The sequence below is a fragment of the Triticum aestivum genome, chromosome 4B (genome assembly GCF_018294505.1).
Source record: "Triticum aestivum cultivar Chinese Spring chromosome 4B, IWGSC CS RefSeq v2.1, whole genome shotgun sequence".
Taxonomy (NCBI): Eukaryota; Viridiplantae; Streptophyta; class Magnoliopsida; order Poales; family Poaceae; genus Triticum; species Triticum aestivum.
Window position 1 is genome coordinate 208,853,941 of NC_057804.1, and position 21,906 is coordinate 208,875,846.

Below are 21,906 nucleotides of genomic sequence, written 5' to 3' on the forward strand. Positions count from 1 at the left end.
ACCCCGCGCCACGCCACCGCCGCCCCTCCCCTCCTCGTGGTGAGTTGTTTTGTTTTTTCTATTTTTTAGATTTAGTTTATGTTTTTTTAGTTTAAGTTACTTTAGTTTAGGTTAGGTTAGCTTAGTTTAGTTTAGTTTAGATTAGTTTAGGTTAATTTAGTTTATTTTAGGTTACATTTAGTTTATAGTTTGGTTTAGGGTTTTTTCTTCTCTTTTTTAAGAATAAATAAGAAAGATGAATAAAAAGAAGTAAAAGAAGAAGAGGAAGAAGAAGAAGATAAAAAACGAACAGTAAGTAGAAGAAGAAGAACAAGATGATGATGAAAAAAAAGAAGTAGAAGTAGAATATGAAAAAAGAAGTAGGTAAGGTAGAAAAAGAGGGTCGTCGTGCGGTCGAGGTTCGCCGATCATGGATCGCCGATAGCCGAGGGGATAGATGGTGGAGCCAGTGGGTCCTGCCGGTCCCGACGCCGTCGCCCATACCTGAGGGAACGCCCGGGGACGAGCGGGTTAGAGGGTTCCTCGACATCGATCGAACCCTAAATAGCAAGTATCGTTAGTGTGAGATATATGTGGCCGTTGGTGTCAAACACTACATCCATGTCCCACAAGTGACACCGGTGTCCGGCGTACCGCAATAACACTTCCCGGGGTCGATGGCGGTCGAACATCTATGCGAATTTGTCTTGCAACCTCTGCGATGACGATTAAAAGCCAAGTGTTGAAACTTGAAACACCCAAACTGACTCAAGTCGGGCAGAGAATGCTACGACGCTATGATGATAGTATTTGGACGTTTTCTACCCATAAGCCATGTACTACCTGCAAACCTGTACCAGTCAGACAAAATCATCCGTGCTCTTAAGATGCCCTATGAGAAGATACATGCTTGTGAGAATGGATGTGCCTTATTTAGGCTTCAGTATGCGGACTTGAACTATAGTACCATTTGCAAGTCATCCATGTATGTTGTGGTAGACAACGGTATGGGTGAGAAGACGTAGACCGAAATCCCCGTTAATGTTCTTCGGTATATGACAATCGTACCAAGACTTAAACGTATTTTCATGGTCGAAGGGACGGCAAGACATGGCACAAAATGGGTAAAAGAACCCAAATAGATGTAGATGGGAAGCTGGTGATGGTGCATACATCGGATGGTGAAGCGTGGAAGCGCTTCGATGCATTACATGACAACAAAGCGGCAGATCTGAGGCATCCTCAAGTTGCCATCAGCACAGATGGGTTTAGTGTGTTTAGTCTGACGGCAACCCAATACAGTTGTTGGCCCATATTTTTCATTCCACTCAATCTCCCCCGGGACAGATTATGCAAAGAAAGAACATTTTCCTGACATTGATAATTCCACGGCCCAACTATCCGGGGAAGAATATGAATGTGTACATGCAGCCACTGAAGGACGAATTGCAAGGAGCCTGGGATAATGGGTTCAAGACATACGATGCCTTTAGCAAAAAGAACTTCATAATGTGTGTCTGGTACATGTACTCGACACATGACTCGCCAGCGAATGCACTAATTCTTGGCTGGTGTGTGCATGGAAGGTTCCCATGCCCCACATGCAAGGGAGCTCTTCAGTTTCGTTGGCTTCAGGCCGATTACAAGTTTTCTTGCTTCAAGTTGCATAGACCTTTCCTGCATCCTCACCATAAGTTTAGGAAAGACAAGCAGAACTTCATCAAAGGTAGAGTGGTCAAGAACTCTGCACCACCTCTGTTGACAGGCCAACAGATCCTGAATCAGTTAAATGCACTCGAGCCAGATCCAGAGCATCTAGGGTATTTCAAGGGGTATAATTCGCAACACGCCTGGACTCACAAGACATTCTTGTGGGATCTGCCTTACTTCAACGACCTCCTTTGCCAACACAACATCGATGTGATGCACACTGAGAAGAATATCGCCGAGGCACTTTTTTGTACATTGTTCGACATAGATGGGATGTCAAAGGATAATCCTAAGGCAAGAGTCGATCAGGAGGCGCTTTGTTGTAGACCGTTACAAAACATGCAACCACCAAAAGGAAAGAAGAATTGGACAAAGCCAAAGGCATGGTTCAATCTTGGAAGGCCAGCTATGAGGGAAATTATCTTGTCGGTGCAAAAGCAGTTGAGGTTCTCGGATGGGTATGCAGCGAATCTAAAGAGGGGTGTGAGTCTTGAAAAATTGAAGATATTTGGTCTCAAGAGTCATGATTGGCACATATGGACTGAGCGGGTAATGCCGGTGATGTTGCATGGCTTCATCCCTGAGGATGGTACTGGCAGAGTTGAGCTATTTCTTCCGTGTTCTTTGTGCGAAAGAACTATCGCCTGACCTGGTAGAAGAAATGGAAGAGTTGGCGCTGGAGTTAACCTACAAGTTAGAGAAGATATTTCCGTCGGTCTTCTTTAATCCAATGTAGCACTTCATTTTGCATCTCCTAACCAAGGCAAGATTGGGGGGGGGGGCGTGCAAAATCGTTGGTGCTACGCAACTAAGAGGATGCGGAAGATGCTTCGAGCAAAATGTAAAAATGAACATAGAATTGAAGCATCGATGGCCGAGGCATTCATTACTGAGGAGGCGACAAACTTCATGACAGCACACTACGAAGCCAAAAATCGTCACTTGCATAATCCGAAGCCTCAATACAATGCTGGTGACTCTAAAAAGGGTGGATCCAACCTTAGCCTATTCAAAGGGGATCTCGCACCAGCCGGTGCTACTAATTCCTCAACGTTGGATGTCGAATAATGGCGGACCTTTTCGTTGTATATCTTCAACAACCTAACAGAAGTGCGGCCATACATCGATTATGTTCTCAGTACATTGTTTTGCAACTTTTAATTCCTTTCAACTGCTATTATTCCTAGATAAATTTGATACAATCGATACATCCCCAAATTCTCTTATGGAGTGGTGATCCAAAAGGATTATGTCGAAGAGTATGAGCTTCTGGAAAAGTATGAAGGTGGCTATCCCGGTTTCATCTCTTGGTTCAAACAAACGGTAATTTTCATTAGACCATTTCATTTCTTTGTCTAATTTGTGGCTAATGCAACAATCCCTTTCGTATTAAACTTGTAGGCTAATTCAGAGTTTATGAATGCCGAATTGAGACAAGTCAGCAATGGTTTTGGCTTTAAGGTCCGTTCATTTGACAAATATGACATCAACAGGTATCGTTTTCGTACCCATGGAAAAGAGCTATCTATGGCCGACCGGAAGTCTACAAATTGTTGTCTCTTTGCTATCGGCGAAGGAGATACCGAGTATTATGGAAGAGTTGAAGCAATTTATGAACTTCAATTCTATGGTGCAAACCCACAAAACATCGTAGTCTTCAAATGTTATTGGTTCTAGCCGAAGGAGACTAGAAGCACTCATGACATATAGGGCTAGTGGATATCAAACAAAGCACCCATTTGGATGTTCTTGATGTCTATATTATGGCTCAATAGGCAACCCAAGTTTTATATCTATCGTGGCTCTATCAAAGTGATCCAAATCTCAATGATTGGGATGCCGTTTATGAAGTCCGCCACGTGTTAGACCACCTCCCCCCAATGAAGAGGATTATGAACCTCACATTAACCCAGACACATATGAAAGCGAATTCTTCCAAAAAACGTGTCTTTCCAAAAAATGTTTCAAGAACCGCTGTACTTCACCCCAGAACATTGAAGTAGGCAACGACAATGAACCCGACTTCACCTCTCAGCCAGAACAAGAAGAGCCTGAACTAGAAGAGGTTACTATTGCGGATGACCTATCAGTGCTTGACCGATTATGTATAGGTGGCCTTCCACATGATGATGCATTTACTAATGATGATGATGAGCACGTCATTACTGATAGTGACAATGATGATGCACTTATTGATCCCGAAGCATTTATTGAACCTGACAATCTAGATTATTATTAGGTATTCAATTTTTTATGTTGTACTTGATTTATATAGTTACTCGTGTGATTGTATGATTTATATAGTTACTTGTATAATTTTCTTACTTTGTATGATTGTTTGTTATACATAGTGTCATGGTCTTGATATCTGTCCTCGTCGGCCCTCGCCCACTTTAGGATTCGAATGTGGTAAATTATCTTTTATAACTATTTGTTGCATTTCACATTTATGACAATTATGGCCATCAAGTTGACATAGAGATATTTTAATCTAGGAGGTATGTGAACCGGAATTTGGAACCGACCCTCTTGTCGAGAAGTTAAATTTAGTTGAAAAACAGAATGGGTATTTGAAAGAAAAAATTCAAAGAATTGAAGAAGAGAAGATGAAATTGGAGATGTAGGTTGTCGATGTCGTTGATGATCATAAGATGAAGATGAGTGCAATGCGCTTGAAGATGGATGCAATGCGCTTGAAGATTAGGAAGATTAGAAAATATGCCATTGATAATGAGGCTTGATATCATTATGCCGTTGGATCAATTGTTAACTTAGTCGTGATCTTCATCGCATTTTTTGTGATGAGGGTAAGTTTTCTCTAGTGTTTTGCTTAAAAATGCATACTTATCTTACTTTCCTCCTAAATGGCATAATTACCTAAGTTAGACAAAAAGATGAGCTATACTTAGCTTCTTTAGTTCATTTATGACATACTTAGCATAGTTAGGTAGAAAATGGCATGATAATCTTTATTACCTCCAAAATGATATAGACTTAGCTTATTTTCCTCGAAAATGACATAACAACCTTACTAAGCTCCAAAATGACCTATTTACCTAGCTTAGTTCTAAAATGACCTACACTTAGGTTTTTTACGTAGCTTAGCAATAAAATGGCATTTTTACCTACCTAGTTAGAAGAAGACGATAAAGAAGAAGAGAGGAAAAAAAGAAAGGGAATAAAAAATCTTCTTCTTCTTCTTCTTTTTCTTCTTCTTCTTCTTCTTCTTCTTCTTCTTCTTCTTCATCTTCGTCTTCTTCTTCTAGCTAGTCTTCTTCTTCTTCTTCTTCTTCTTCTTCTTCTTCTTCTTCTAACTTTCTTCTTTCCCAATTTGCAGATTTGCTTTAGATCAGGAAGCTTGCGTTGATGGAGTCTACTCTTCTCTTTATGCTTCCTTCTTGTTTGGATTTTGTAGGATGAACAATGTGAAACTTGCTACCTATATATGTATGTTGTATGAAACCATTGTATGCTTGATGTTTGATATGTTGGCTAGCTATATATGTTGCATATGGACTTTTGATTTGTTATGTATATATGTTGGATGATCATATCCATATGGCAGGGATATGATTTGGTATGTATATGTGTTGGTATGCTTGTCGAAAGTATTTTGATATGTGTGTGTGTATATATATCTGTGAAATTATATCGAAATTGGATGAATTTAAGAAGAAACAGGAAAAATAGGGGCTATATAGGATCTTTGCTGTCTGCTGGCAGATGGCAAAGAGCTTTGCCATCAGCCAGCAGATGGCGAATATGCCACTTGCCAGCTAACTGTGCAACCTGGGGTCAATGGGATAGCTATTGGTTGCTTTGCCGTCGGCTGGCGGACGGCAAAGAGCCCTGCATCTTTGCCGTCTGCCAGCGGATGACAAAGTAGCCAAATAGGCCAGCCCCCAAGTGTTGTGACGTGGCCTCCTATGCCGTCCACCAATTGACGGCAAAGCATGTCGTTAACCCCTTAACGGACCTAAGCTAACATGTGTGTCGTCCAGGCCCTTTGATGTCCGCTGGCGCACGACAAAGACCTTTGCATCTTTGTTGTCCGCCAGCAGACGGCAAAGAACCCTTTGTCGTTGCCTGTTTAGCCGGACATTTTGCCGTCTGTTGGCTGATGGCAAAGGCATTTGCCGTCCGCAGGCATGCCTTTGCCGTCAGCCTTGGCAGACGGCAAGGTTCCTGATTCCTGTAGTGATGTGATCAGATCACATGTTGAACTCCTATTTACGCGTGTGCCTCACACATCTATATTCATGTAGGTGAATTTTTCATAGAACAAGGCCAACCATACGAAAGTTAAATTCCAACAGATGACATGATCTCGTAGCTATATTGCACACAGCGAGGCTCTTGTGATTAGCTGTTGTTTCACTCTTTTCGCCGTGCCATATTATCAGATCTACATCGACTTGTTCCAAATGCAGAGGAAATCCTACAAGGACCAAAAAGTACCTGAACCAAATGCTATGGAAATCTTCAAGGACTGTCACACCAGCAAGACGAAGGGCATGACTACACCAGTCAAAGCCGCTATTGTAAGTCCTTAATCCTTATGTCTTTTAACTAGTATTTACTCTGACTTGTGCATTGAACTGCACGGCTTTCAGCCAATGTCTATTACTCTTTTCAATTTTATACACAATTGTCTTAGCATATCATTGCACATTAACAGGTTTAAAAGAGAGGAGTGATGTTCCTTTGATCTTGATCTGTAATCTAGTTCCTTGCTGGACTTGTCTACACAACATTGCAATTGCGTGTTTGTTTGTTCTAAGTTGTTTTGTGATATGAATGATGTCATACTATGCTTACCGTATTATAAAGTTTGTCTCTGTATCCTTAGTTGTCAATAGAATGTGAAGAAATAGACAATACATTAGCCATGGTACATGGTCATATGTTTGGAACGTGGTTTTATTATGTACTTTGTAGTAAAATACAAATAATATTTTACACGGGTTCACAAGAATAAGTTCTGTATATAGACCAAAGCTATTTTGTTTGGTTTTGCTGCCTCCTTAATATCTTCTGTTCTAGTACTACTAATGTAATAATGCAACTTTTCAGAAACTACGGAACAAATGGTGGAATCGCTGCCTTCTGAAGGTGACAAGGCAACTATAACCGCAATGTCACCTCTTGGTGTAGTGGGTCAGTACCTACCCACTAACAGTGCCAAAAGCACGTTACTGCGTAATACTTGGTTGGTTGTTAAGGCAGCCTCGTCCAAACTGCCTCATGATCAAGATATGCAAGCTCAAAACAGTGTTATATCTGTGCTCCAGACCCAAGTCCATTCCCTAATAGAGACCCTTTGTGAAACAAGGACAACCATTGTTCAATGTCATAAAGATATGCATGGTTCTGAAACCAGACTATCAGACATTTGCTATGTTGTTCAGGAGCCTGGGAGAAATGAAGTTGAAGGTTATGGTGCTCCATTGGACAGTACGGCTTGAAAACATAACAATCAGGTTAAATGAACTAAGCTTCTGAACTTCCGGTGGTGCATTTATCTGCCGGACTGTTAAGATTTATGCCAACCTACCTTTTGTTTTATGGTCGTAATTTGTTTCGTTGTGATACAAAATTTGTTCTTAACGTGTAGCGATTGGCTGAAGAAAACAGCAAGGCATTTTTGTATAGTGTAGGGTGTTCCCTATATCTGGACTGGTGGCGAACTTTGATGCCCAGTGGATGTAATTTGTGCAATCGCCTTAATAGCCTAGCATTATTTTCTGGCTTGTTTATTTTCCTAGTCTTATTTTTCCTTGGTTTGCTAGTGGCCTTAACAACCGTGGGCCAAATACGGAACATGGTAACCATGGGCCTTCTACAGGCCGTAGGATCCATGCGCCTCCTGCCGCCCGTTAGATAAATGGGCCTCCAACGGGCCATAGAATAAGTGGGCCTCGGGCCGTCGGATAAATGGGCCCACATTGGTCGTAAACGGGTGTAATTGGTATTGTGCCAACACGGTAACGGGCCGTTAACAGGCCCGAAGACAGCAAAGGTTTAATTCTGTCACATGCATAATGGGTCGTTAATGTGCCAGAATATAGGACGGGCTAGAAATGTTGCAACGGGTTAACACGCCACAAACCGGCTGATTCTAACCACTGCCCGAATTGTTGGGAAATGTAGCATGCAATTTCAAAAAAATTCCTATGCTCACGCAAGATCTACCTAGCAGATGCATAGCCATGAGAGGGGAAGAGTGTGTCCACGTACCCTCTAAGACCGAAAGCGGAAGAGTTTGCTTAACGCGGTTGATGTAGTCGAACGTGTTCTCGTTCCGACCGATCAAGTACCAAACGTACGGCACTCCGAGTTGTGCACACATTCAGCACGATGAAGCCCCTCGAGCTCTTGATCCAACAGAGTGTCGAGGAAGTACATGAGTTCCATCCGCACGATGGCAGGGTGACAGTGATGTGATGTGATCCGCATAGGGCTTCACCTAAGCACTGTGAGAATATGACGGGAGGCGTAAATTGTGGAGACGGGCGCCACACACGACTAGGAACAATTGATGTGTGTTCTAGGTATCCCCTCCCCACGTATATAAAGGAGGGAGCTAGCCCTAGGCGCGCCCAAGTAGGAGGAATCCTACTTGGGCTCCTAGTAGGATTTGGCCCCCCTTCCCTTTTACGGGAAGGGGGAATGAGGGGAAGAGAGAGGGGGAGAAGGAAAGAGGGGGGCGCCGCCCCCTCCTCCTAGTCCTATTCGGCCTCCTTCCCTGGGGGGGGGGGGCACCACCCTTTGTTGGCTAGTGTGCCTCCCTCCTATGGCCCATATGGCCCATATCTTCCCTCGGGGGGTTTCGGTAACCCCCCGGTACTCCAATATGAACCCAATACATTCTGAAACACTTCCGGTATCCGAATACTATCATCCAATATATCAATCTTTACCTTTTGACCATTTCGAGACTCCTCGTCATGTCCGGGATCTCATCCGGGACTCCGAACAACTTTCGGTCACCAAATCACATAACTCATATAATACAAATCACATAACTCATATAATACAAATCGTCATCGAACACAATAGCGTAACCTGGATGCTCATGTTGGATCCCACATATTCTACAAAGATCTTTATCGGTCGAACCGTTACGACAACATACGTTATTCCATTTGTCATCGGTATGTTACTTGCCCGAGATTCGATCATCGGTATCTTCATACATAGTTCAATCTCGTTACCGGCAAGTCTCTTTACTCGTTTCGTAATGCATCATTCCGCAACTAACTCATAATTGAAATTGCTTGCAAGGCTTCTATGATGTGCATTAACGAGAGGGCCCAGAGATACCTCTCCGATACTCGGAGTGACAAAACCTTAATCTCGATCTATGCCAACCCAACAAACACCTTTGGAGATACCTGTAGAGCATCTTTATAATCACCCAGTTACATTGTGACGTTTGATAGCACACAATGAATTCCTCCGGTATCTGGGAGTTGCATAATCTCATAGTCGGAGGAATATGTATTTGACATTAAGAAAGCAGTATCAATAAAACTGAACAATCATTATGCTAAGCTAACGGATGGGTCTTGTCTATCACATCATTATCCTAATGATGCTATCTCGTTCATCAAATGACAACACATGTCTATGGCTAGGAAACTTAACCATCTTTGATTAACCAGCTAGTCAAGTAGAGGCATACTAGGGACACGAGGTTTTGTCTATGTATTCACACATGTATCAAGTTTTTGGTTAATACAATTCTGGCATGAATAAGAAACATTTATTGTGAATAAGGAAATATAAAATAACAACTTTATTCTTGCATCTAGGGCATATTTCCTTCAGTCTCCCATTTGCACTAGAGTCAATAATTTGGATTACATTGCAATGATTCTAACACACATGGAGTCTTGGTGTTGATCATGTTTTTCTCGTGGAAGAGGTTTAGTCAACAGGTCTGCCACATTTAGATCCATATGTATTTTGCAAAACTCTATGTCTCCTTCCTTTACTAGATCTCGGATGGTGTTAAAGCGTCTCTTGATGTGTTTGGTCTTCTTTTGAAATATGGATTCCTTTGCCAAGGCAATTGCTCTAGTATTGTCACAAAAGATTTTCATTGCACCTGATGCACTAGGTATGTTCTATGCTATGAACTCCTTCGTCCAGACTCCTTCATTTGCTTCTTTCGAAGAAGCTATGTACTCCACTTCACACATAGATCCCGCCATGCCGCTCTGCTTGGAACTGCACCATCTGACAGGTCAACCTTCAATATAAATACGTATCTGGTTTGTGACTTAGAGTCATCGGGATTAGTGTCAAAGCTAGCGCCAACGTAACCATTTACGATGAGCTCTTTGTCACCTCCATAAGCAAGAAACATATCCCTAGTACTTTTCAGGTACTTTAGGATGTTCTTGATCGTTGTCCACTGATCCAATCCTGGATCACTTTGGTACCTCCCTACTAAACTTATAGCAAGGCACACATCAGGTCTGGTACACAACATAGCATACATGATAGAACCTATGGCTGAGGCATAGGGAATGAGTTTCATTTTCTCTCTATCTTCTGAAGTAGTCGGGCATTGAGTCTGAATCAACTTCACACCTTGTGACACAGGCAAGAACCCTTTCTTTGACTGATCCATTTTGAACTTCTTCAAAACTTTATCAAGGTATGTGCTTCATCAAAGTCCTATCAAGCATCTTGATCTATCTCTATAGATCTTGATTCCCAATATATAAGCAGCTTCACTGAGGTCTTTCATTGAAAAACTTTTATTCAAGTATCCTTTTGTGCTATCCAGAAATTCTATATCATTTGCAATCAACAATATGTCATCCACACATATTATTAGAAATGCTATAGAGCTCCCACTCACTTTCTTGTAAATGCAGGCTTCTCCAAAAGTCTGTATAAAACCATATATGCTTTGATCACCTCATCAAAGCGTATATTCCAACTCTAAGATGCTTGCACCAGTCCATTAATGGATCGCTGGAGCTTGCACGCTTTATTAGCACATTTAGGATCGACAAAACCTTCTGGTTGCATCATATACAACTCTTCTTCAAGAAATCCATTAAGGAATGCAGTTTTGACGTCCATTTGCCAGATTTCGTAATCATAAAATGTGCCAATTGCTAACATGATTCAGGCTGACTTAAGAATCGCTACGGGTGAGAAAGTCTCATCGTAGTCAACTCCTTGAACTTGTCGAAAACCATTTGCAACAAGTCGAGCTTTATAGACAGTAACATTACCATCAGAGTTAGTCTTCTTATTCAAGAGCCATTTATTCTCTATGGGTCGTCGATCATCGCAAACCCACCAAACTCGACACTTTGTTCTCATTGATGAATCCTATCTCAGATTTCATGGCCTCAAGCCATTTATCGGAATCTGGGCTCATCATAGCTTATTCATAGTTCGTAGATTCGTCATGGTCAAGTAACATTACTTCTAGAACAGGATTACCGTACCACTCTGGTGCGGAACGTGCTCTGGTTGACCTACGAGGTTCTGTAGTAACTTGACCTAAAGTTTCATGATCATTATCATTAGCTTCCTCTCTAGTTGGTGTAGGCATCACATGAATGGATTTCTCGGATGAGCAACATTCCAAATTGAGAGAAGGTACAATTACCTCATAAAGTTCTATTTTCTTCGCACTCACTTCTTTCAAGAGAAACTGCTTCTGTAGAGAGGTTCCATTGTTGGTAACAAAGATCTTGCCTTTGTATCTGCGGTAGAAGGTGTACCCAATTGTTTCCATAGGGTATCCTATGAAGATGCACTTCTCTGATCTGGGTTGGAGCTTATCAGGATGAAGTCTTTTGACATAAGCATCGCATCCGCAAACATTAAGAAACGACGGCTTAGGTTTATTGCCAAACAACAGTTCATATGGTGTCGTCTCAAAGGATTTTTACGGTGCCCTATTTAACGTGAATGCAGCTGTCTCTAATGCATAACCCCAAAACAATAGTGGTAAATCAGTAAGAGAAATCATATATCGCACCATATCTAATAAAGTACAGTTATGACATTCAGACACACCATTATGCTGTGGTTTTCCAGGTGGCGTGAGTTGTGAAACTATTCAACATTGTTTTAAATGAAGGCCAAACTCGTAACTCGAATATTCACCTCCACGATCAGATCATAGAAACTTTATTTTCTTGTTACAATGAGCCTCCACTTCACTCTGAAATTCTTTGAAGTTTTCAAATGTTTCAGACTTGTGTTTCATTAAGTAGATATACCCATATTTGCTCAAATCATTCGTGAAGGTCAGAAAATAACAATACCCGCCACGAGCCTCAACACTCATCAGACTGCATACATCGGTATGTATTATTTCCAATAAGCATTTGCTCATTCCATTGTTCTGGAGAACGGAGTTTTAGTCATCTTGCCCATGAGGCACGGTTCGCAAGTATCAAATGATTCATAATCAAGTGATTCCAAAAGTCCATCTGCATAGAGTTTCTTCATGCGCTTTACACCAATATGACCTAAACGGCAGTGCCACAAATATGTTGCACTGTCATTATCAACTTTGCATCTTTTGGCATCAATATTAAGAATATGTGTATCACCATGATCGAGATTCAACAGAAATAGGCCACTCTTCAAGGGTGCATGACCATAAAAGATATTACTCATATAAATAGAACAACCATTATGCTCTAATTTAAATGAATAACCATCTCACACTAAACAAGATCTATATATAATGTTCATGCTCAATGCTGCCACCAAATAACAATTATTCAGGTCTAAAACTAATCCCGAAGGTAGATGTAGAGGTAGCGTGCCGATGGCGATCACATCAACCTTGGAACCATTCCCGGCGTGCATCGTCACCTCGTCCTTAGCCAATCTTTGTTTAATCTGTTGTCCCTGTTTCGAGTTACAAATATGAGCAACTGAACCGGTATCAAATAACCATGCACTACTATGAGAATTAGTAAGGTACACATTAATAACATGTATATCAAATATACATTTGTTCACTTTGTCATCCTTCTTATCCGCCAAATACTTGGGGCAGTTCCGCTTCCAGTGACCAGTTCCTTTCCAGTAGTAGCACTCAGTTTCAAGCTTGGGTCCAGCTTTGGGTTTCTTCCCGGGAGTGACAACTTCCTTGCCATTGTTCTTGAAGTTCCCCTTCTTTCCCTTGCCTTTTTTCTTCAAACTAGTGGTCTTGTTAACCATCAACACTTGATGCTCCTTCTTGGTTTCTACCTCCGCGGCCTTGAGCATTGTGAAGAGCTCGGGAATAGTCTTTTCCATCCCTTGCATATTATTGTTCATCACAAAGCCTTTATAGATTGGTGGCAGTGATTGAAGAACACTGTCAATGACAAAATCATCTGGAAGATTAACTCCCAGTTGATTCAAGTGATTATGATATCCAGACATTCTGAGTATGTGTTCACTGATAGAACTATTCTCCTCCATCTTGCAGCTATAGAACTTGTTGGAGACTTCATATCTGTCACATCCCTAGCTTTACCCTGGCCTTGGACTAGCTTGGTTGCTGCATCATGTTTAAATTCAAATGAAATTTGAACTGAGGAATTCAGAAGCCTCAAAACCCTAATTAAAAGAAGGGCAAGCACCCTTTAAATTGCATTCTGTGAATCCAAAATGCCCTAAAAATAGTTTTGTGAATTTTGGCAAGAGTTATATATCAAACCAAAATTCTGGAATATTTTTAAGGAAATATTTGGTCTCTGAATTTAAATCAATAATCTATTTGAATTTGGGGATATATTCATAATATATAATGAATATATTTTCAAATGCTTTGAAATGTTTTATGTACTTTTGGAATAGTCCAGAGAGGTAACATAAAATATTTCAGAATGCTTTGGTACTGTATGAAATTATTTTGAATTTGAAAACAGTGGCAAAATAAAATAAAAAGGGAAACAGAACAGAAAAAAAATAAAAAGAGAGAAGGAACTACCTGGCGCTCACCTGTGCTGGCCCAGCCCCCCCCTGTGCAGCCCCTCAGCCGGCCCAGCCCACCTCCCCCCTTGTCCTCTTCTTCCTCTGCCAGTAGGCAGAGGCGAGGCGTGGCGCGCGCCCGAAGAGCTCCGGCCACCTCCTGCTTCGCCGTGGCAGCCTCCCCGACTCCCTCGCGACGCCATAGAGACGCCTCGACCCCCTCGACCGCCTCTCTCTTCCCCTGGACCCCGTTCCCTCCTCTGCTTCCCTCCCATGCACACCACCGAGCGGAACTCGCCGTCATCGTCGCCGTACCCATGGCCACCGGCCACCCCTAGCCTCGCCGACGCCCCAGGAAGCTCCGCCGGTCCTCCCTCTGCCTCCCCACCGATCCACAGCCCTCCGGAAGCCTTGCATCGCCGCCATCGCCGTCGTCTTCTACCTCGGACCCGCCGGCCATCTTCGTCAAATTCGCCGGCTCCGGACCGTCTCCGACCTCGCCGAGCGTTCCTCGTCATCCCCGTGAGTCCCTACTACGTTTCCCCTCTCTCCCCGTTGGTTTCCCGTGCAATAGCCATGCTAGCCACCGTACCGAGCGCCGCCGTCCGCCATGGACGCCGGGCATGGCACTGACGTGCTGTTGCGGCCAGTCCGACGGGCCTAGCGTGCTCCTAGCTGCCCCAGGAGTCCGCATAGCCCCTCAGCCAGCCCCCTAACGCTCCGTAACCTCGCTCCGGCCAAACCCGAGCTTCGGCAGCCGCCGCGGCCTCCACTCCGGCGAGCTCCGGCCACCCCGCGCCTCCCGCATGCCTCCTTTGGATGCGCGCAAGCAAGGGCAACCCTCTGGTGCCCTTGGCTTGGCCCAAAACCGCTCGCAGCGCCACTCCGGCGAGCTCCCGCCGCAGTTTTGGTCGTCGCCGGCCGAACTCCGGCGACTGCCGACGTGGCACGCCTAATTAGCACTAATGACCCTGTTAAACTAACCCCGTGGCACTGACAGTGGGCCCCGTAGCGGGTCAAAGCCCGGGTCAACGCGGGATTAGCCCCTGTGTCACTGACGTGTGGACCCCACACGTCAGGTTTGACCTGGACCGCCCGTTGACCTGCTGAGGTCAGCATGAGGTCATGCTGACGCCATAATTCATTTTCTGGAATTATTTTAATTCTAAATATTCAGGAAATTCCAGAAAATGCCTAAAACTTCTAAAATTCATAGAAATTCAACCATAACTCCAAATTAAATAAATTATATATGAAAAATTATCAGAAAAATTCAAGGAATCCATCTGTACCATTTTCATGCATGTTAGAACAACTTATCACTACTGTTTAGGGCAAATGAAGTGAATGGCATTTGAATAATCACATATGGAGTTCGAATTTGAATTTTATATTCAAACCAACTTCATTTAATCTGTTGCTAGTTGCATTAGCCCAAAAACACATTCATTTTGCCATGTCATGATCATGCATCATATTGTGCATTGCATTGATTGTGTTTCTTTCTGTGTTGCTGGTATTTGTCCCCTCTCGATAAACGTGATACCGATGATGTGATCGTTGACACTGATGAAGACTCAATGTTATCTTCAGAAGTGCCAGGCAAGCAAAACCCCCTTGTTCATTCCGATACAATCCTACTCTCTCGCTCCTGCTCTCTTTTAATGCATTAGGACAACACCGATTTATCTGTTACTTGCTGCGGTAGCTGAACCCCTTTATCCTCTGCATGACCTGTCATTCCACAGTAATTAGATGAAACCCACTAGCATGAGTAGGAGTTGTTTGAGCCCTGTTGTGCCTACTCATTCATGTTTGTTTGTCATGCCTGCTACTGCTTAGAGTTGAGTCAGGTCTGATTCATCGGGGATGAATCAGAGGCGTGTGAACATGTCCTACTGTGTGTGAGCTAAGTGTGTGAACACGATTTGGTAAAGGTAGCGGTGAGAGGCCATGTAGGAGTACATGGTGGGTTGTCTCATTGAAGCCGTCCTCAGGAACTGAGTTCTGTTTTTGTGATCCATGATTCAGCTACTACCACGCATTGGGCCCGAAACCAATGGACCCTCTCGGCTTCTTAATCACCCTTGTCCTCTGTCCAGGAGTTGCAAGTAGTTTCTGGTGTTTGTAGTATGCTGGAGGCCGTGCGCAGCGCTGACCGTAGGGGTGGGCTGTGATGCGGTAGGCACCTGGCCGGGTATACCGGGCGCCCGTTTGGTGTCACGGAACCCTGTACACATCGTTTGGGGCTGTGAGCGAAACTCCGGACGGATCTCCTCATGGATGGAACCCGAATAGGCGATAAACCTGGACTAGAGACTTGAGTGTTTTGGTAGGCCGTGGCCGACACCCACGTTGGGCTTCCGCTTGAAGGTTGCCGAGTACATGTCGTGTAAACGGCGGTAAGTGGTGAGAGCGTGTGTGAAGAAGTACACCCCTGCAGGGTTAATATGATCTATTCGAATAGCCGTGTCCGCGGAAAAGGACTTCTGGGTTGCTTATATCAGTTCATAGACAAGTGAAAGTGGATACTCTAAAATACGCAAGATAAGCGTGAGTGCTATGGATGGTGTTCTCGTAGGGAGACGGGAGTGGATCCATAGTGGTGTATTGGTTGGTGAATATGTGGACTCGTGTGCGCCACCTCAAAAGAGTTACTCGCAGTCGTAGTTTAGGATAGCCACCGAGTCAAAGCTGGCTTGCTGCAGTTAAACCCCACCATCCCTTTGTTGATAATGATGCATATGTAGATAGTTCTGATGTAAGTCTTGCTGGGTACATTTGTACTCACGTTTGCCTATTTTATGTTTTTGCAGAGAGACATCAGTCTCACTAGTAATTCCGCATGGTCTTCGACGTTTAGCTTGTTACCTCAGCTACGATCTTGTGCCCTCGGCAGGATCTGGTAGATAGTCAGGCTTCTCAGCCTTTTTCATTTATAGATGTCTGTACTCAGACATGATAGCTTCCGCTTGTGCTTTGATTTGTATGCTCTGAATGTTGGGTCGTGAGACCCCTGTTTGTAATATCTCGCTCCTCGGAGCCTATTGAATAAATACTTGAGTTGTAGAGTCATGTTGTGATGCCATGTTGTATTTGCACATATCGAGGTATGTGTGGGATCTGACAACCTAGTTGTTTATCCTTAGTAGCCTCTCTTACCGGGAAATGTCTCCTAGTGTTTCCACCGAGCCATGGTAGCTTGCTACTGCTCCGGAACACTTAGGCTGGCCGGCATGTGTCCTTCTTCGTTCCTGTGTCTGTCCCTTCGGGGAAATGTCACGCGATGAATACCGGAGTCCTGTTAGCCCGCTACAGCCCGGTTCACCGGAGTCCTGCTAGCCCAGTGCTACAGCCTGGATTCACTCGCTGATGACCGACACGTTCGATGCTGGGTCATGGATGCCTGTCCCTGTAAGTCTGTGCCACTTTGGGTTTACGACTAGCCATGTCAGCCCGGGCTCCTTATCATATGGATGCTAGCGACACTGTCATATACGTGTGCCAAAAGGCGCAAACGGTCTCGGGCAAAGGTAAGGCGACACCCGTGGGAATACCGTGCGTGAGGCCGCAAAGTGATATGAGGTGTTACATGCTAGATCGATGTGGCATTGAGTCGGGGTCCTGACAGCGTTGGTATCAGAGCTTGACTGCCTGTAGGATTACCAAGCCAAACTGGTCGAAGTTGAGTCTAGAAATTCTTTAGTTATATAAGGGAATTGATTGTGGGATGGAACGTAAGGCTCTTTTTACTCCTTATACCTTATGCCTTCTGATCTGAGTCATCTTATCTTTCCTGCGGGGGTTAAGGAACTAGGCTTCTCTTCTTTCTATCAGGATCACGTGTTACTAATCCGTAGACCTATAGAATTGTTGGACTTAAGCCTCGTTTCAGTTCCTATTACTTCCGTATGTTAAATTGTTGATCTCGAAACCTTGATATTGTGCCTTTGAGTGGTTATGCCACCATTTTTGTGAATGTCTCAAATCTTTTCTGAGCATTTACAGCCGTTATGCTGTCCGAGTCATCCCAGGTTTCTAAGTAGTCTGATGCATTTGCAAATCCTTTTCCTCTGGTTTCAATGTCTTTTAGGCCAGGTTAATCACACAAATTGTTGAGTTGAGGTACTCTACTGCCTCGACCTTTATGTTGGAGTTATTACTATGACCCTAGGTGTCTCAGGGGATCATCTAGTAGTCTAGCCATGTTTTGTGTCCCAGTGTGATGATTCTGGCTTTTATTCTCGAAAGCATCCAGTGATGCTACTTAGGAGTAGGTATTCTGTTCCTGGGTTCTTGAACCCGAGATTCACTCTACCTACTTCCTGTTGATAGTAATTGCTAGTGCCTTTAGGATATTAGTAACCTTTGCGATAGTCCTTGAAGTCCGTGGTATCTTCATCTTCCAAATACCATGAACTACTTATGGCAGAAGTTCCTCGTTGAACTGAAATATCACAACAGGATTATTCTTGATGAGTTCTCCATTATATATTGTGACTCTGCCAGTTCTACCTTTCTGCATGGGTTATCCGGAAGAAACATGTTGAACTTGGTTCGACATACTAATCTATGCATCCACAACTCAGAAAATTATATGTTCCTTTGAGTTGTTCTCTTTAGTTGTCCTCTGACCCTCGTCTATCAATTGATAGTCAAGAGTATGCGTGCGTTCGTTTATCGATGCCTATTACTCTTGTGGTCCGTCAAGCCATTCTGTCCTGAATGACTTGGAGAAACAAACTCCAGTACCTCATCCATATCTAGGATTGGGTCAAAGTAGTTGTATTCCGCAGATCAAATGCCAATCCAGCTTTTGGTTCTGTTCTACCTTGGAGTATTACCCCCTTTATGTCAGAATTGTCATGAGAACTGCACCAACTCTCATGAATTTTGACGTAGTGATACTTCTCACCATCATTAGTCATTCCTCGACCCTCGTGTTGATGCAACCGGAATACCGACAAATGAATTGTGATGTGTGAAATCAATACTCCCAGCAACTTTGTTGCTTGGTAGTTAAAGGATAATAGTTTCATTCTTAGCGTGTTGGTTTTTGAATCATCCTTCTAAGACTGATCGTGCTACCTAGTCCTTATTTCGGTGCACCCTTCGATTGATGAGTTAGGATCTTGTCAAGTCCTCACTCATTTGATCATATCGTCTTGCCCTCAAAAGCGAGATTGTTCTCGAGCTTAGTAACATACCGGTGGTTCGTGATTTTCCGAATATCTTCTCGGAAGTATTACCAGGTTGTTCCCTGACTGTTATGTTGAGCTCGTGATCAAGTTGGTTTCTTGTGAACCACCTTCTCTCCAAGAATCGGTGTTAGATATCCCTGAGCTAGTTGGTTAAGCTAGACAACAACTTGGAGAGTTGGAAGATAAAAGCTTGCCTGACTTAGTTCGTTCCAAAGGGATATTCTTGTGTAGTGTGTGTTGAAGAAAGATGATATCTTCATCGATTGGTCCTTGTGATCAGTTGCTGGACCTATTGTCTTATCAATCCTTTGATTTGAGTGTGGGCTGTCGTCAAATCAAATCAGTACCAACGATGCTCGTAATGTTGTCTTATTCGTGGTTGATCCCTCGAGCATACACCATTACATCTTTGGTCTGACCAATGCTATCACCGTGTTCACTTAACTATGGAATTCCTTTTAAAAGGAAACCTAGATGAATTGTTGTTGAGCCCATTGACAACATCCTTATCTCCTCCATGATTTTGTTGGACATTAAGCTAGTGTTGGAAACTTTGAAAGCATTTTCTTCATGCTAGCTCATGAAGTATATGTTTGGATGAAGGTAGTGACTTCCTTTAATTCATGTGCATCTGATGCAAGTTGCCGCCGTGGATTCGAGAAAGTCAATGTTGCTTTCTTTGGAATCATTCCAAATCAGTCATGCACACGTGCGAAGAATGCTGTGGTTTGAAGACTTGCAACCTTCAATCTATATGTATCCCTAGCACACCAAGCCACTGATTGATTTGTTCAAGGAGAAGGAGTTTCTTCATAAGAGCTAATCCGGACTTATGTAAGGACTTCGATACCCTCGTTGATGGTTCCCCCTTCTGAACTCGGTAGTGTTTTATTATAAGACTACTTTGTGGTCATGCTTGTCTTGGACAACGTGTTCACATGTTTGTAGCAGAACCAGCTCATGTTTTGGAGCTTGCTATCGTAGTTCATCTCCCGAGAATCCCGCAACGTCGTCTCGTCGATTTGTGTTGCAAACTTCCGTTTTTCTTCCTAGACTCGATGAGTCTGGAATATCCTGACACCAACCAGATCTGAATCTCAGGAAGATATGATGGTTTGGAACCTTTCCCAAGAACTATAATATCGGTCCCGCGAAAACCGGTAAAGTGGATGTCGTGGCCAACACACCCCGCCGGGAGACCTAATATTGTAGTATCTTGATTGGAGAAGTTGGCCACCTTCCCATAAGGATTTTGTAGGAATTACCTCCGTAACTATTCCTTATGGATTCTTGTGCTCCCGAAGTCCGACCTTTACTTGATGTTCTAGTTATCAAACCATATCTATGAATGGGATACACTAGCACGTCAAGGAGAACATTAGAAGCGGAGTGCTAAATGTCTCTCGGTCGATCATCCAGATTTCGTTCCCTTGGCCTCGCTAAGATGAAATCTGAGAAAGTGTTATCCTCCTTTGCATCTGCATCGTCCATCGCTATTCATCATGGTAGTATGTTGTGTTGTCAGCACCCTTGACGCTGTTGTTGATAAAACCTTGATGATTGTGGAAATGCTCAAGTTCTTGAGAGCACGCACAAGCGCTACGTGTTATCATCGGCTCTAACTGGGATTCCTCTCAGTTTCCTCGGAAATGCTATGACCTTTCAAACCGTGAATTCACTCTCTATTGTTGGGTTCTTCCCCAGTTATCAGAATCATTCCCAGCATTTGCATTCTGTTCCTAGCTTGCACCGTCAATGTGCCATTCTACCATGGGTCTCTTCCATCTCCGGTGATAAGGAAATTCATCCATTACGTTGTCTTCAACAAGGTAATCCACATCATCCAAGTTCGAGTATGCCATTCTACCGAACCCCTCTAAAATGATCGCTTGTGATTGCCTTAGGCTGGTATAAAGAGTTTCAATGATCTTTGAATCAAAAGTAATTCTTTTTGCCACTTAAGAGGGATATATATCTACGAGTCACCATCCCTAAGGTGCATCATTATGGTGTCATGTCAACTTAACTCCTCGCTACGTGGACAATCGTTTACCACCCTCTTAAGTGTGGAATTGTTGTCCACCTAGTGCACCTTCGTCATCCGTCTTTTTCCACCCCTCTTGATGTGTAACTCGTGTCTCAACCCGAGAGATGGTCCTATGTCTCATTCCGTGAGTTGTTCGATCTTCGAGAAGATCGACCCTTCTAGAGTCTCCTTCTTCCCTCCATGTCATGTTGACAGGATTTCTCAGAGCAAGACGACAAGACAAAGATGGTGAATGAATCAACGTTCCTATGAAGTGCAACCTAGATCGTGAAGATTGTACTAGTTGTGTTCCCCCTTCACCTTACCCTACGCTTGAATCTCGAGACGAGATTCTTGTTTAGTGGGGGTGAGTTGTCACATCCCTAGCTTTACCCTGGCCTTGGACTAGCTTGGTTGCTGCATCATGTTTAAATTCAAATGAAATTTGAACTGAGGAATTTAGAAGCCTCAAAACCCTAATTAAAAGAAGGGCAAGCACCCTTTAAATTGCATTCTGTGAATCCAAAATGCCCTAAAAATAGTTTTGTGAATTTTGGCAAGAGTTATATATCAAACCAAAATTCTGGAATATTTTTAAGGAATTATTTGGTCTCTGAATTTAAATCAATAATCTATTTGAATTTGGGGATATATTCATAATATATAATGAATATATTTTCAAATGCTTTGAAATGTTTTATGTACTTTTGGAATAGTCCAGAGAGGTAACATAAAATATTTCAGAATGCTTTGGCACTGTATGAAATTATTTTGAATTTGAAAACAGTGGCAAAATAAAATAAAAAGGGAAACAGAACAGAAAAAAATAAAAAAAGAGAAGGAACTACCTGGTGCTCACCTGTGCTGGCCCAGCCCCCCCCCTGTGCAGCCCCCCAGCCGGCCCAGCCCACCTCCCCCCTTGTCCTCTTCTTCCTCTGCCAGTAGGCAGAGGCGAGGCGTGGCGCGCGCCCGAAGAGCTCCGGCCACCTCCTGCTTCGCCGTGGCAGCCTCCCCGACTCCCTCGCGACGCCACGGAGACGC